The sequence below is a fragment of the Acartia tonsa genome, unplaced genomic scaffold (genome assembly GCF_053477335.1).
Source record: "Acartia tonsa isolate MP-2025a unplaced genomic scaffold, ASM5347733v1 sca3, whole genome shotgun sequence".
NCBI classification, from domain to species: domain Eukaryota; kingdom Metazoa; phylum Arthropoda; class Copepoda; order Calanoida; family Acartiidae; genus Acartia; species Acartia tonsa.
The window spans coordinates 117,501-127,500 of record NW_027649597.1 but is presented as its reverse complement, the minus strand read 5'-3'; the positions used below and the strand labels follow the sequence as shown (position 1 = coordinate 127,500).

Below are 10,000 nucleotides of genomic sequence, written 5' to 3'. Positions count from 1 at the left end.
GGGATACCATATGAATTCTACAAGGTAACTCGTCATATTATTGGTGAAAAATTAGTACAGATTTTCAATAGCCAATTGAATGATGTAAATTTAATTCCATCTATGTCACAAGGAGTTACAAAACTCCTAAATAAGTTGGATAAAGGGTGTCCAACAATAAAGCAAGTGCGTCCTTTAACTTTATGTAATTCAGACTACAAAATTTTGTCAAAAATTTTAACTGCCAGATTAAATTCAGTGTTGGATACTTGTTTAAAAAGTCGACAACTTGCATGTAATTCTAATGAAATTATATTAAATGGAGTTACAGATCTTTTAAGCTCTATTGAATATTGCAAAGTTAAAAAGATTAATGCTTATTTAGTTAGCTACGATATTTTCAAAGCTTTTGACAAAACAAACATTTCTTTTGTATTAAAAGTAATGGAAAAAATGAATTTTAAACATAATTTTCGTTCCTGGATAAAGTTATTTCACACAGATATTTCAACAAGTTTTATTTTAAATGGTATAACTAAAATTATTGATTTAGTAAATAATGTCAGGCAGGGGGATCCTCTTGCTATGCCATTATTTTTAATTAATGTTGAACCATTGTTATTAACATTAAACAGTGTCATTGAGGGCTTGAAGGTTGGGGTTGTTAATCAAAAGGAGGAGGGATATGTTGACGACATCACTGCTGTCTCAACAGATCCTGAGGATCTCCTTAGGATTGACAAACTTTTTACTGATTTTGAAGCTCTCTCTGGTACTGTTTTAAATAGGTCAAACAAATGTAAAGTGATGGGACTTGGAGGATGGAAGGGTAGGTCAAATTGGCCGCTGGCCTGGCTGCAACCAGTGGACTCTGTAAAAATTTATGGAGTCCATTTCTGTCCTTCAATCTCAGAAACAATACATTTGTCGTGGAAAGTTTGTTTAGAAAAATTTAATAATTGTTTGCAGGCTTGGTCTGGGCGGGCCCTTCCTTTCTTGTCACAGAAAGCAACTGTTCTTAAGGTTTTTGCTACCTCCAAGCTCTGGTACCTAGGCCAGGTATTGCCAATACCTAAGGCCGTGGTAACAGAGATTGAGAAAAGAATGGGTACCTTTCTTTGGCAGGGAAGGTTGGAAAGGCTAGAAATCAACGAGTTGTATAATGCAACAGTTGATGGTGGCCTTGGCCTGCCTAATATTCAAGCCAAATGTGATGCATTATTTGTTAAGCATTTGACAAGGATTTTAAGCAAGGATTGCCGTTCCAGAGATCATTTGCTCTATTGGATTGGATTGAGGTTAAGAAACTTGTTTCCTACCTTTGTCCCGCCCCTTAGATCAGATGAAATTCCACCCTATTTTCTCCATTGTGTTCGCATGCTGGAGGACAAGGTGTTGGACCTTGACGTTGCAAGGCTGGAGGTGGTGAAAACCAAGGAGGTGTATGGGTTATTTAACTCCACCCCGCCCCCTCCCAAGGTCATGGACAAGAGATCTTTGAATTGGGAGAGGGTTTGGGTGAGGTTAAATGATCCAATTCTTTGTCGAGAATCTTTGGACATTTGCTTTTCAATTTTACATGACATATATCCAACTAGGGAGAGATTAAAGAGGTGCAGACAGCATTTGACGGGCTTCTGTCCTCAATGTCCTAGGACATTGGAGACAGCTGTCCATTTATTTGCTGAATGCCCCTCTATTCTCCATATTTGGATATATGTCAAGAATTTATTAATAAGAAATGACATAATTGCATCAATTTTGGTTGATGATCAATTGTGTTTGTTTTTTGATTTGGACGTGGAGAGAAATAAGATTAAACTTTATCTTTTTATTATTTCAAAATACATTTTATTTGTGCATCTTAACAAAAAGCAAATTCAAAATTCAACTGTAGGGCATTTTAAATCTTTTTTGGTGCACAAAATACCAACAAATTTAGGTCTTTTAATCTAGTTTCTCTTCATGTAAAAATCACGAAACCTTTCTTATTTTTTGCCGCTATTTTTCAACATATAATTTTCTTTGATTAAAAAACTATAATAGTTTATTTTTGAAGACATTATTTTCTTTGCTTTTTAGTTTCATTTTTTGCATTCTAATTAAAACGAAAATTTCTTTATTATTATTCAACTTAATTTTAATGAATATTGAATATTTCTTTTAGTTATATATTCTTATACATTTTACGAGTATGATTATAGTAATAAGAAATCAGATTTTATCATATTTTAGCCAAATTTAGACCTTAGTGCTTATTTTTTTTAAGTTTATTTAAAACATTATTTTAATTAAGACCGAAATTTTACATGATTTAGTGAAATGTTTTAGTTTAATGAATTTTTATTTTAGCTTCGGTTTTAAATACAAATTTTAATTTCTCTTTATCTATCAAATGTTTTTTTTTATGTATTTTACATATTTAAATTTTATAAATCTACGAGAAACAGCACTAAACTAGGTTGGTTTGTATTTCTAAACAAGCTTTCCATTTTATTTATCATGATTTTCGTGATTAAAAGTCAAGAAGTTTTTGTTTAAAGATTAACAATAAGAAAGCTTTTTTCTCTATTGATATTTTGATTTTAAATGTTTTGATTTGCTTTCTTTTTAATTTTGATGGATCATTTATAATGATTACGAGAAATTGGGTAAATTTACCCCCAAAACAATTTAGTACCTAGTCAATAATTAGATTTATTCTCGAGGCAAAGAATTTAAATTTAAAATAATCACGAAACCTATCTATAGTTTATATTTTGCATGAAATTGTATTTCATGATATTGCTGAATTTATTTAACTTTTTATTTATATAAATTATTTATATTTATTCATTTATGTTTCTAAATATGGTTTAAAAGCAGATTTCATTATGATTATTACCGAATTTTAATTTTTATTGAGTAGTGTAATTCAAAACTTGTTTGACAGGTTTCCTAGATTTACTCAAATTTATTATTTTAATCTAAAATTTCAAGTAAACTTAAAGTATTAATATTATACTTCGTAATTTTAACAAAAGTTTATGAATTTTAATTATTTTATTGGTTTATTTTTGTTTTCAAAGTTTTTTTTTGTTTTATTTTTGATTACTTAATTTCATAGATTAAGACAAAAAATGCATAGTTAAATAATTATTTTATTTTATTTACAGATTTTGCAAATTACAGTATATATTTATCACTTTCTAATAATTTCATTTTAAAAGTAAAATTTTCGCCTAGATATTTAAATTTTATTGATTTAAATTTAAAGTTTTATTTAGGATTTATAGTTTGAATCATCTTTACAAAGGTGATATTTAATAATTAGAAAAAGGAAGGCAATGAATTTTGCTGCATATATTTTCATTCTATTTCGGTTTTATGCAAATAAAATGTGGCCTTTTCATTTCCTTGCTTATTTGGTTGACTTGACCAATATAAAGTAGGGTACATTGGTGTATCCATTTAATGATTACATATTTTTGGAGTAAAAATTCAATTTTCGGGTTTTTTCTCCACAGAAGAGATATCATTATGTTCTTCTGCTATATTTTTTTGTTTTATGGTTCTTGCAAAAAAGATAATTTGCAGTGATTTTATCTTTTTGCAAGAATTATATATTTTTTTTCATCATTTGTATACATATTGTAACTTTAAAAGCCCTTATTGTGGGTTCACTTTTAATAAAACTCTGTAGCGCTTTGGATGAATAAATTTTAAAAGAAAAAAATCACTGAAGTTAAGCAACATTGGGCCAAGTTAGTACTTGGATGGGTGACCGCCTGGGAATACTTGGTGTCGTAGGCCTAAACTTTCGTTTTCCTTTCCATCACTACACGCATTAGACATATTAAGATCAAAATGAAGTCTGCCCCCGGTGAGGCTCGAACTCACGGCCTTCAGATTATGAGACTGACGCGCTGCCTACTGCGCTACGGAGGCTTGGTGATCTCTGTTGCACAATTTGGAAGCAGTATTGGCCAATTACGGCACATACCATGGCTTAAAAATTCAGCTCTGCGTCAGCCGGGAATCGAACCCGGGTCAACTGCTTGGAAGGCAGCTATGCTCACCACTATACCACTGACGCTTCTTCATGACATGGGCTCCCACAATACCATCCGCCAGTTCCAAATTCAAAGTCACGATGTGACAGGGAAAGGAAAAAATTGTCACTGCCGTGACCAGGATTCGAACCTGGGTTACTGCGGCCACAACGCAGGGTCCTAACCACTAGACGATCACGGCTAGAGACAGTGACAAAGGCACAAATGTTCTAGTGTACATACCACAAAGGCCAGCCTTTTCCGTGATTTCATAACATCCCACCTTAGTTGGCACTATACCACAGAGTTTCCGTGGTGTAGCGGTTATCACATCTGCCTAACACGCAGAAGGTCTCCGGTTCGATCCCGGACGGAAACATGATCCCACGTGGTCTAACGGCTAGGATATCTGGCTTTCACCCAGGAGGCCCGGGTTCAACTCCCGGCGTGGGAAATCTTTTTCTTCTCTAAAAACTGCTGAACCACCAGGATCTCATTCTTTCATGCAAACATCAAGGGCTTCCCAAGTTTCGGCCTGACTCCTCCTAGTTGACGAGGTGGCCGAGTGGTTAAGGCGTTGGACTGCTAATCCAATGGGCTCTGCCCGCGTGGGTTCGAATCCCATCCTCGTCGGAAGTTTTGTTCAATTATTGCCTTTTCTTCTCTCGAGAAATTCGATGCTATACCAACTCAACTACACTTGGACAAGCGCACAAGAGGGGGGAAAAAAGTTTTCCGTTACCGGGAATCGAACCCGGGCCTGCTGGGTGAGAGCCAGCTATCCTAACCACTAGACCATAACGGAAGGATGTATGATGTGTTTAGCAGTGCAAACTTAAACAAAGCATTTTCCAAACTGGCTTTCTCAATTGTACAATTATTTAACCATGTTGGCATATTTCTCAATTATTTCGATACCAGCATCATCAACTTGCCTCCGTGGCGCAATCGGCTAGCGCGTTCGGCTGTTAACCGAAAGGTTGGTGGTTCGAGCCCACCCGGGGGCGCAGACACCTTTTTCTTGTTGAGCGTAGCAATCAACGTGAACAAAACATAAGTATTGGCAGCTAAACAAACATATTGTCCATGTATCTGTGTATGCAATGTCATGCCATGTGTCTCAGTCATACACATTTAGTTTGCTGCCAAAATAGAGCAGCACGCACACACAATGGACAGGAAAAAGGAGTTTGTCAGCTGTGAGATTCGAACTCACGCCCACAGAAGTGGACTGCGACCTGAATGCAGCGCCTTAGACCACTCGGCCAAACTGACTGTTGACTCACGGTGTAGGCAGCCACAAGCAACAAGCTATGCAAATACACTATATCAATGCAAAGTTTTTAGTCCAACAACCGTGTGTAGGCCCGTTAGCTCAGTTGGTTAGAGCGTCGTGCTAATAACGCGAAGGTCACGGGTTCGATCCCCCTACGGGCCATACTCCTTTTAATTTGCTGACAAAGTGATTTAAGTGCACGTCTGTGCAAAAGGGTAGCGCCCGAGCAGGGGCTCGAACCCTGGACCGTTAGGTTAAAAGCCTAACGCTCTACCGACTGAGCTACCCGGGCTCAATGGTATTGGAGGTAAATTATGTAACCAAATTGCCTTCTATCATAAAGCTGGAGCGATGAAATGCATGTCTCTCAAGCTGTCCTGTCAAAAAGTTGCATTCTCCCCGACCGGGAATCGAACCCGGGCCTTCCACGTGACAGGCGGAGATCCTCACCACTAGACTATCGAGGAATGGATAGACACCAGGGAAAATGAAAAAAATTAAGCAACATCATGTCCTGGCTTTCTAATGTCGGTTACACTCGATGCTGACACCGATGTCGTTGAGCATTGGTGTTCAAAGCTAACACCGTGTTCGTGTTCCGATGGAAAATATGAAAAAAAGGACGAAAAAGGTTAGTTCCTTCGAGCCGGATTTGAACCAGCGACCTATGGATATCTGCTCGCAGAGTAACAACTACAGTCCACCGCTCTACCAACTGAGCTATCGAAGGTAGCTGTCGGGTGAGGAATTGCTTTGTCAATTTAACCACAGTTGCTGTGCGACCTTTTGATTTCCCGAGACAGAAGATTCAAATACTTGCTTTCGGACATCAACAGCAAGAAGGGGATGTAGCTCAGATGGTAGAGCGCTCGCTTAGCATGCGAGAGGTATGGGGATCGATACCCCGCATCTCCAAGCAACATTTTGCCATAGCTCATGAAACCTGTTCATCATGTATGGAGACAAACAAATGATTGACCCCAGTCTGCCTAGGGGACGGAGATACAATCAAAACAAAAACAAACCGAATAACAGCCACTTCAGCCAACAATAATTCTAAAGTGAGGAAAAAGCTTTGGCAGCGGTGGGATTCGAACCCACGCCCTCGAAAGGACTGGTGCCTTAAACCAGCGCCTTAGACCGCTCGGCCACGCTACCCCTAATGCCCTGAAGCCGACTGCTTGTCTTGTAGTACCTTGTGCTTAATCCCTACGCCATCGCAGCAGAAAAGGATTGACTCATACCGTTGCATTGCCCATCATCAATGTCTACGGCCATACCATGTTGAAAGCACCAGTTCTCGTCCGATCACTGAAGTTAAGCAACATTGGGCCAAGTTAGTACTTGGATGGGTGACCGCCTGGGAATACTTGGTGTCGTAGGCCTAAACTTTCGTTTTCCTTTCCATCACTACACGCATTAGACATATTAAGATCAAAATGAAGTCTGCCCCCGGTGAGGCTCGAACTCACGGCCTTCAGATTATGAGACTGACGCGCTGCCTACTGCGCTACGGAGGCTTGGTGATCTCTGTTGCACAATTTGGAAGCAGTATTGGCCAATTACGGCACATACCATGGCTTAAAAATTCAGCTCTGCTTCAGCCGGGAATCGAACCCGGGTCAACTGCTTGGAAGGCAGCTATGCTCACCACTATACCACTGACGCTTCTTCATGACATGGGCTCCCACAATACCATCCGCCAGTTCCAAATTCAAAGTCACGATGTGACAGGGAAAGGAAAAAATTGTCACTGCCGTGACCAGGATTCGAACCTGGGTTACTGCGGCCACAACGCAGGGTCCTAACCACTAGACGATCACGGCTAGAGACAGTGACAAAGGCACAAATGTTCTAGTGTACATACCACAAAGGCCAGCCTTTTCCGTGATTTCATAACATCCCACCTTAGTTGGCACTATACCACAGAGTTTCCGTGGTGTAGCGGTTATCACATCTGCCTAACACGCAGAAGGTCTCCGGTTCGAAACATGATCCCACGTGGTCTAACGGCTAGGATATCTGGCTTTCACCCAGGAGGCCCGGGTTCAACTCCCGGCGTGGGAAATCTTTTTCTTCTCTAAAAACTGCTGAACCACCAGGATCTCATTCTTTCATGCAAACATCAAGGGCTTCCCAAGTTTCGGCCTGACTCCTCCTAGTTGACGAGGTGGCCGAGTGGTTAAGGCGTTGGACTGCTAATCCAATGGGCTCTGCCCGCGTGGGTTCGAATCCCATCCTCGTCGGAAGTTTTGTTCAATTATTGCCTTTTCTTCTCTCGAGAAATTCGATGCTATACCAACTCAACTACACTTGGACAAGCGCACAAGAGGGGGGAAAAAAGTTTTCCGTTACCGGGAATCGAACCCGGGCCTGCTGGGTGAGAGCCAGCTATCCTAACCACTAGACCATAACGGAAGGATGTATGATGTGTTTAGCAGTGCAAACTTAAACAAAGCATTTTCCAAACTGGCTTTCTCAATTGTACAATTATTTAACCATGTTGGCATATTTCTTAATTATTTCGATACCAGCATCATCAACTTGCCTCCGTGGCGCAATCGGCTAGCGCGTTCGGCTGTTAACCGAAAGGTTGGTGGTTCGAGCCCACCCGGGGGCGCAGACACCTTTTTCTTGTTGAGCGTAGCAATCAACGTGAACAAAACATAAGTATTGGCAGCTAAACAAACATATTGTCCATGTATCTGTGTATGCAATGTCATGCCATGTGTCTCAGTCATACACATTTAGTCTGTTCAAAGATAAAAATCCGATCTCGGCAGGATTCGAACCTGCAATCTTCTGATCCGTAGTCAGACGCGTTATCCGTTGCGCCACGAGACCCTGTAGTACACCGTTGGGACAGATCCATACCACATTTGCTACAACTCAATATTTCAAACAAAGAATTTGCCTCTCTACCAGCAAGGTTCCTTAGTGTAGTGGTTATCACGTGTCCTTCACACGGACAAGGTCGCCGGTTCGATCCCGGCAGGAACCAAACAGTCTGTTTTTTCTTCTTCTTTCTTGAAGGTCCTCGTTCAAAGGTGAGTCTCCTTCCGCAGGCATGTCAAATAAATACCCACACGCACTGTTACCACTCAACAGCTGGCTCGTTGGTCTAGGGGTATGATTCTCGCTTAGGGTGCGAGAGGTCCCGGGTTCAAATCCCGGACGAGCCCACTTGCTTTTTGGATTGGTCATGTTTGGCCCTAATTTCAGGGTTTCTGCAAATATGTTCCAGTTGTTTTACCTTTTTCTTTTCAATGGGAAAACGATTGGAAAACTGTACGTGCATCTTGACATCGCTAGATGTGAAGGTCCTATGGTGTAATGGTTAGCACTCTGGACTCTGAATCCAGCGATCCGAGTTCAAATCTCGGTAGGACCTGTCTCTTTTTCTGTTTGTTCGTTTGTTTTCGTCTGTCAGGCCACTTTTTCTTTTTGAAATGCTATGCTGCTGCGTTTCCGCTTGGGTCGCCAAGAACATAGCACAGGCCGTGATAGCTCAGTTGGGAGAGCGTTAGACTGAAGATCTAAAGGTCCCCGGTTCGATCCCGGGTCGCGGCATTTTGTTGAACTGTTTGTTTCGCTTCATTTTTCCTGTATCTTGGGCAAAATGTGAGCAGTGAAATCTTTCAGAGGCCTTCTTTTGACAGTTGGGTTGGTCAAAAAAAGTTGAGGCACCACCGAGATTCGAACTCGGGATCTCCTGTTTACTAGACAGGCGCTTTAACCAACTAAGCCATGGCGCCCTTTCTGCTGGTGGGTCCATGAGTGTGCACCTCATACTCGTTGCAGCTAAGTGGGAAACACACCAAAAGGAATGGTCGCCCAACGTGGGGCTCGAACCCACGACCCTGAGATTAAGAGTCTCATGCTCTACCGACTGAGCTAGCCGGGCTGCTTGCAAACCTGTGTGAAGTGGCAAGCTAAGCTAATCCAAGTTATTCTACTGTATGAGAATGCCGCCAAATGTGCCCCCATCAATGGATTGCAGTCGTGGCCGAGTGGTTAAGGCGTCTGACTAGAAATCAGATTCCCTCTGGGAGCGTAGGTTCGAATCCTACCGACTGCGGATAACATTTTGCCCTTCTCTCCATAGGTCATGGGCTGTTTGGGGGGTTACAAAGAGCCACAAATTGTCCTTTCCCTATGTGCCAGCAACGTTGGTTCAGTGGTAGAATGCTCGCCTGCCACGCGGGCGGCCCGGGTTCGATTCCCGGACGTTGCAGCAATTCATTTTGCAAGAACCTGAACCAGAATAGCAAGAGTTCCAACAAACAACATTCAAATGAAATCCGCTTGTCACTGGCGTACTCAAAGATGGAAAATATTTAGTTTTCGAGTACCAATCCTTGCCAGAATAATGCCAGGAAATGCGCAGCAATCGCGTTAACAAGATCCAAAATAAATTGCACTGAAAAAACCTATACTTTTTTCCCATTTTCAAAGTTTGAATTCTGTTGAATTAACTATTGTCTAAGGGATTTATGCATTCTATCGCTCAAGAGGACAGCTGCTGACCTCCAGTGTTCATGGTTAAGTCAAATACACGTTAAAGGTAAAAATTTGCCCCAAACAAAGTATTTTAATGTAATGTACTAGAAAAATAATTTGTTTAACTTAAATCTAAGTTTCAAAATTATTCTATTTTTCTAACCCATTGAGAGACTTTTTTTATGTGCTTTTTGGGAAAATTTTTATGTTTAAT

The 10,000-nt window shown here is 40.5% G+C and overlaps 28 non-coding genes across 28 annotated transcripts; 14 read left to right on the top strand and 14 right to left on the bottom strand.

The window, feature by feature from the left end:
- Positions 1–3,833: 3,833 nt before the first annotated feature.
- TRNAM-CAU (transfer RNA methionine (anticodon CAU)) lies at positions 3,834–3,906 on the bottom strand. The gene has a single exon. It is a non-coding gene; the product is annotated as a tRNA-Met (tRNA).
- Positions 3,907–3,982: 76 nt separating this feature from the next.
- On the bottom strand, positions 3,983–4,054 carry TRNAG-UCC (transfer RNA glycine (anticodon UCC)). The gene has a single exon. It is a non-coding gene; the product is annotated as a tRNA-Gly (tRNA).
- Positions 4,055–4,140: 86 nt separating this feature from the next.
- On the bottom strand, positions 4,141–4,212 carry TRNAH-GUG (transfer RNA histidin (anticodon GUG)). The gene has a single exon. It is a non-coding gene; the product is annotated as a tRNA-His (tRNA).
- Positions 4,213–4,316: 104 nt separating this feature from the next.
- On the top strand, positions 4,317–4,389 carry TRNAV-AAC (transfer RNA valine (anticodon AAC)). Its single transcript has one exon. It is a non-coding gene; the product is annotated as a tRNA-Val (tRNA).
- A 3-nt stretch (positions 4,390–4,392) lies between these two features.
- TRNAE-UUC (transfer RNA glutamic acid (anticodon UUC)) lies at positions 4,393–4,464 on the top strand. The gene has a single exon. It is a non-coding gene; the product is annotated as a tRNA-Glu (tRNA).
- A 97-nt stretch (positions 4,465–4,561) lies between these two features.
- TRNAS-GCU (transfer RNA serine (anticodon GCU)) lies at positions 4,562–4,643 on the top strand. The gene has a single exon. It is a non-coding gene; the product is annotated as a tRNA-Ser (tRNA).
- A 100-nt stretch (positions 4,644–4,743) lies between these two features.
- Positions 4,744–4,815, bottom strand: TRNAE-CUC (transfer RNA glutamic acid (anticodon CUC)). Its single transcript has one exon. It is a non-coding gene; the product is annotated as a tRNA-Glu (tRNA).
- Positions 4,816–4,943: 128 nt separating this feature from the next.
- Positions 4,944–5,017, top strand: TRNAN-GUU (transfer RNA asparagine (anticodon GUU)). Its single transcript has one exon. It is a non-coding gene; the product is annotated as a tRNA-Asn (tRNA).
- Positions 5,018–5,201: 184 nt separating this feature from the next.
- TRNAL-CAG (transfer RNA leucine (anticodon CAG)) lies at positions 5,202–5,285 on the bottom strand. Its single transcript has one exon. It is a non-coding gene; the product is annotated as a tRNA-Leu (tRNA).
- An 89-nt stretch (positions 5,286–5,374) lies between these two features.
- Positions 5,375–5,448, top strand: TRNAI-AAU (transfer RNA isoleucine (anticodon AAU)). Its single transcript has one exon. It is a non-coding gene; the product is annotated as a tRNA-Ile (tRNA).
- A 57-nt stretch (positions 5,449–5,505) lies between these two features.
- Positions 5,506–5,578, bottom strand: TRNAK-UUU (transfer RNA lysine (anticodon UUU)). Its single transcript has one exon. It is a non-coding gene; the product is annotated as a tRNA-Lys (tRNA).
- A 345-nt stretch (positions 5,579–5,923) lies between these two features.
- On the bottom strand, positions 5,924–6,016 carry TRNAY-GUA (transfer RNA tyrosine (anticodon GUA)). The gene is made up of 2 exons: positions 5,980–6,016; positions 5,924–5,959 (listed from the first exon to the last, which is right to left on the bottom strand). It is a non-coding gene; the product is annotated as a tRNA-Tyr (tRNA).
- Positions 6,017–6,362: 346 nt separating this feature from the next.
- On the bottom strand, positions 6,363–6,444 carry TRNAL-AAG (transfer RNA leucine (anticodon AAG)). The gene has a single exon. It is a non-coding gene; the product is annotated as a tRNA-Leu (tRNA).
- A 108-nt stretch (positions 6,445–6,552) lies between these two features.
- LOC145310526 (5S ribosomal RNA) lies at positions 6,553–6,671 on the top strand. The gene has a single exon (XR_013876579.1). It is a non-coding gene; the product is annotated as a 5S ribosomal RNA (ribosomal RNA).
- Positions 6,672–6,733: 62 nt separating this feature from the next.
- On the bottom strand, positions 6,734–6,806 carry TRNAM-CAU (transfer RNA methionine (anticodon CAU)). Its single transcript has one exon. It is a non-coding gene; the product is annotated as a tRNA-Met (tRNA).
- Positions 6,807–7,040: 234 nt separating this feature from the next.
- TRNAH-GUG (transfer RNA histidin (anticodon GUG)) lies at positions 7,041–7,112 on the bottom strand. The gene has a single exon. It is a non-coding gene; the product is annotated as a tRNA-His (tRNA).
- A 169-nt stretch (positions 7,113–7,281) lies between these two features.
- On the top strand, positions 7,282–7,353 carry TRNAE-UUC (transfer RNA glutamic acid (anticodon UUC)). The gene has a single exon. It is a non-coding gene; the product is annotated as a tRNA-Glu (tRNA).
- A 97-nt stretch (positions 7,354–7,450) lies between these two features.
- TRNAS-GCU (transfer RNA serine (anticodon GCU)) lies at positions 7,451–7,532 on the top strand. Its single transcript has one exon. It is a non-coding gene; the product is annotated as a tRNA-Ser (tRNA).
- A 100-nt stretch (positions 7,533–7,632) lies between these two features.
- Positions 7,633–7,704, bottom strand: TRNAE-CUC (transfer RNA glutamic acid (anticodon CUC)). Its single transcript has one exon. It is a non-coding gene; the product is annotated as a tRNA-Glu (tRNA).
- A 128-nt stretch (positions 7,705–7,832) lies between these two features.
- TRNAN-GUU (transfer RNA asparagine (anticodon GUU)) lies at positions 7,833–7,906 on the top strand. Its single transcript has one exon. It is a non-coding gene; the product is annotated as a tRNA-Asn (tRNA).
- A 151-nt stretch (positions 7,907–8,057) lies between these two features.
- On the bottom strand, positions 8,058–8,130 carry TRNAR-ACG (transfer RNA arginine (anticodon ACG)). Its single transcript has one exon. It is a non-coding gene; the product is annotated as a tRNA-Arg (tRNA).
- Positions 8,131–8,214: 84 nt separating this feature from the next.
- Positions 8,215–8,287, top strand: TRNAV-CAC (transfer RNA valine (anticodon CAC)). Its single transcript has one exon. It is a non-coding gene; the product is annotated as a tRNA-Val (tRNA).
- Positions 8,288–8,396: 109 nt separating this feature from the next.
- TRNAP-AGG (transfer RNA proline (anticodon AGG)) lies at positions 8,397–8,468 on the top strand. Its single transcript has one exon. It is a non-coding gene; the product is annotated as a tRNA-Pro (tRNA).
- A 137-nt stretch (positions 8,469–8,605) lies between these two features.
- On the top strand, positions 8,606–8,677 carry TRNAQ-CUG (transfer RNA glutamine (anticodon CUG)). The gene has a single exon. It is a non-coding gene; the product is annotated as a tRNA-Gln (tRNA).
- A 106-nt stretch (positions 8,678–8,783) lies between these two features.
- TRNAF-GAA (transfer RNA phenylalanine (anticodon GAA)) lies at positions 8,784–8,856 on the top strand. Its single transcript has one exon. It is a non-coding gene; the product is annotated as a tRNA-Phe (tRNA).
- Positions 8,857–8,967: 111 nt separating this feature from the next.
- TRNAT-AGU (transfer RNA threonine (anticodon AGU)) lies at positions 8,968–9,041 on the bottom strand. The gene has a single exon. It is a non-coding gene; the product is annotated as a tRNA-Thr (tRNA).
- Positions 9,042–9,117: 76 nt separating this feature from the next.
- Positions 9,118–9,190, bottom strand: TRNAK-CUU (transfer RNA lysine (anticodon CUU)). The gene has a single exon. It is a non-coding gene; the product is annotated as a tRNA-Lys (tRNA).
- Positions 9,191–9,282: 92 nt separating this feature from the next.
- TRNAS-AGA (transfer RNA serine (anticodon AGA)) lies at positions 9,283–9,364 on the top strand. The gene has a single exon. It is a non-coding gene; the product is annotated as a tRNA-Ser (tRNA).
- Positions 9,365–10,000: the final 636 nt, after the last annotated feature.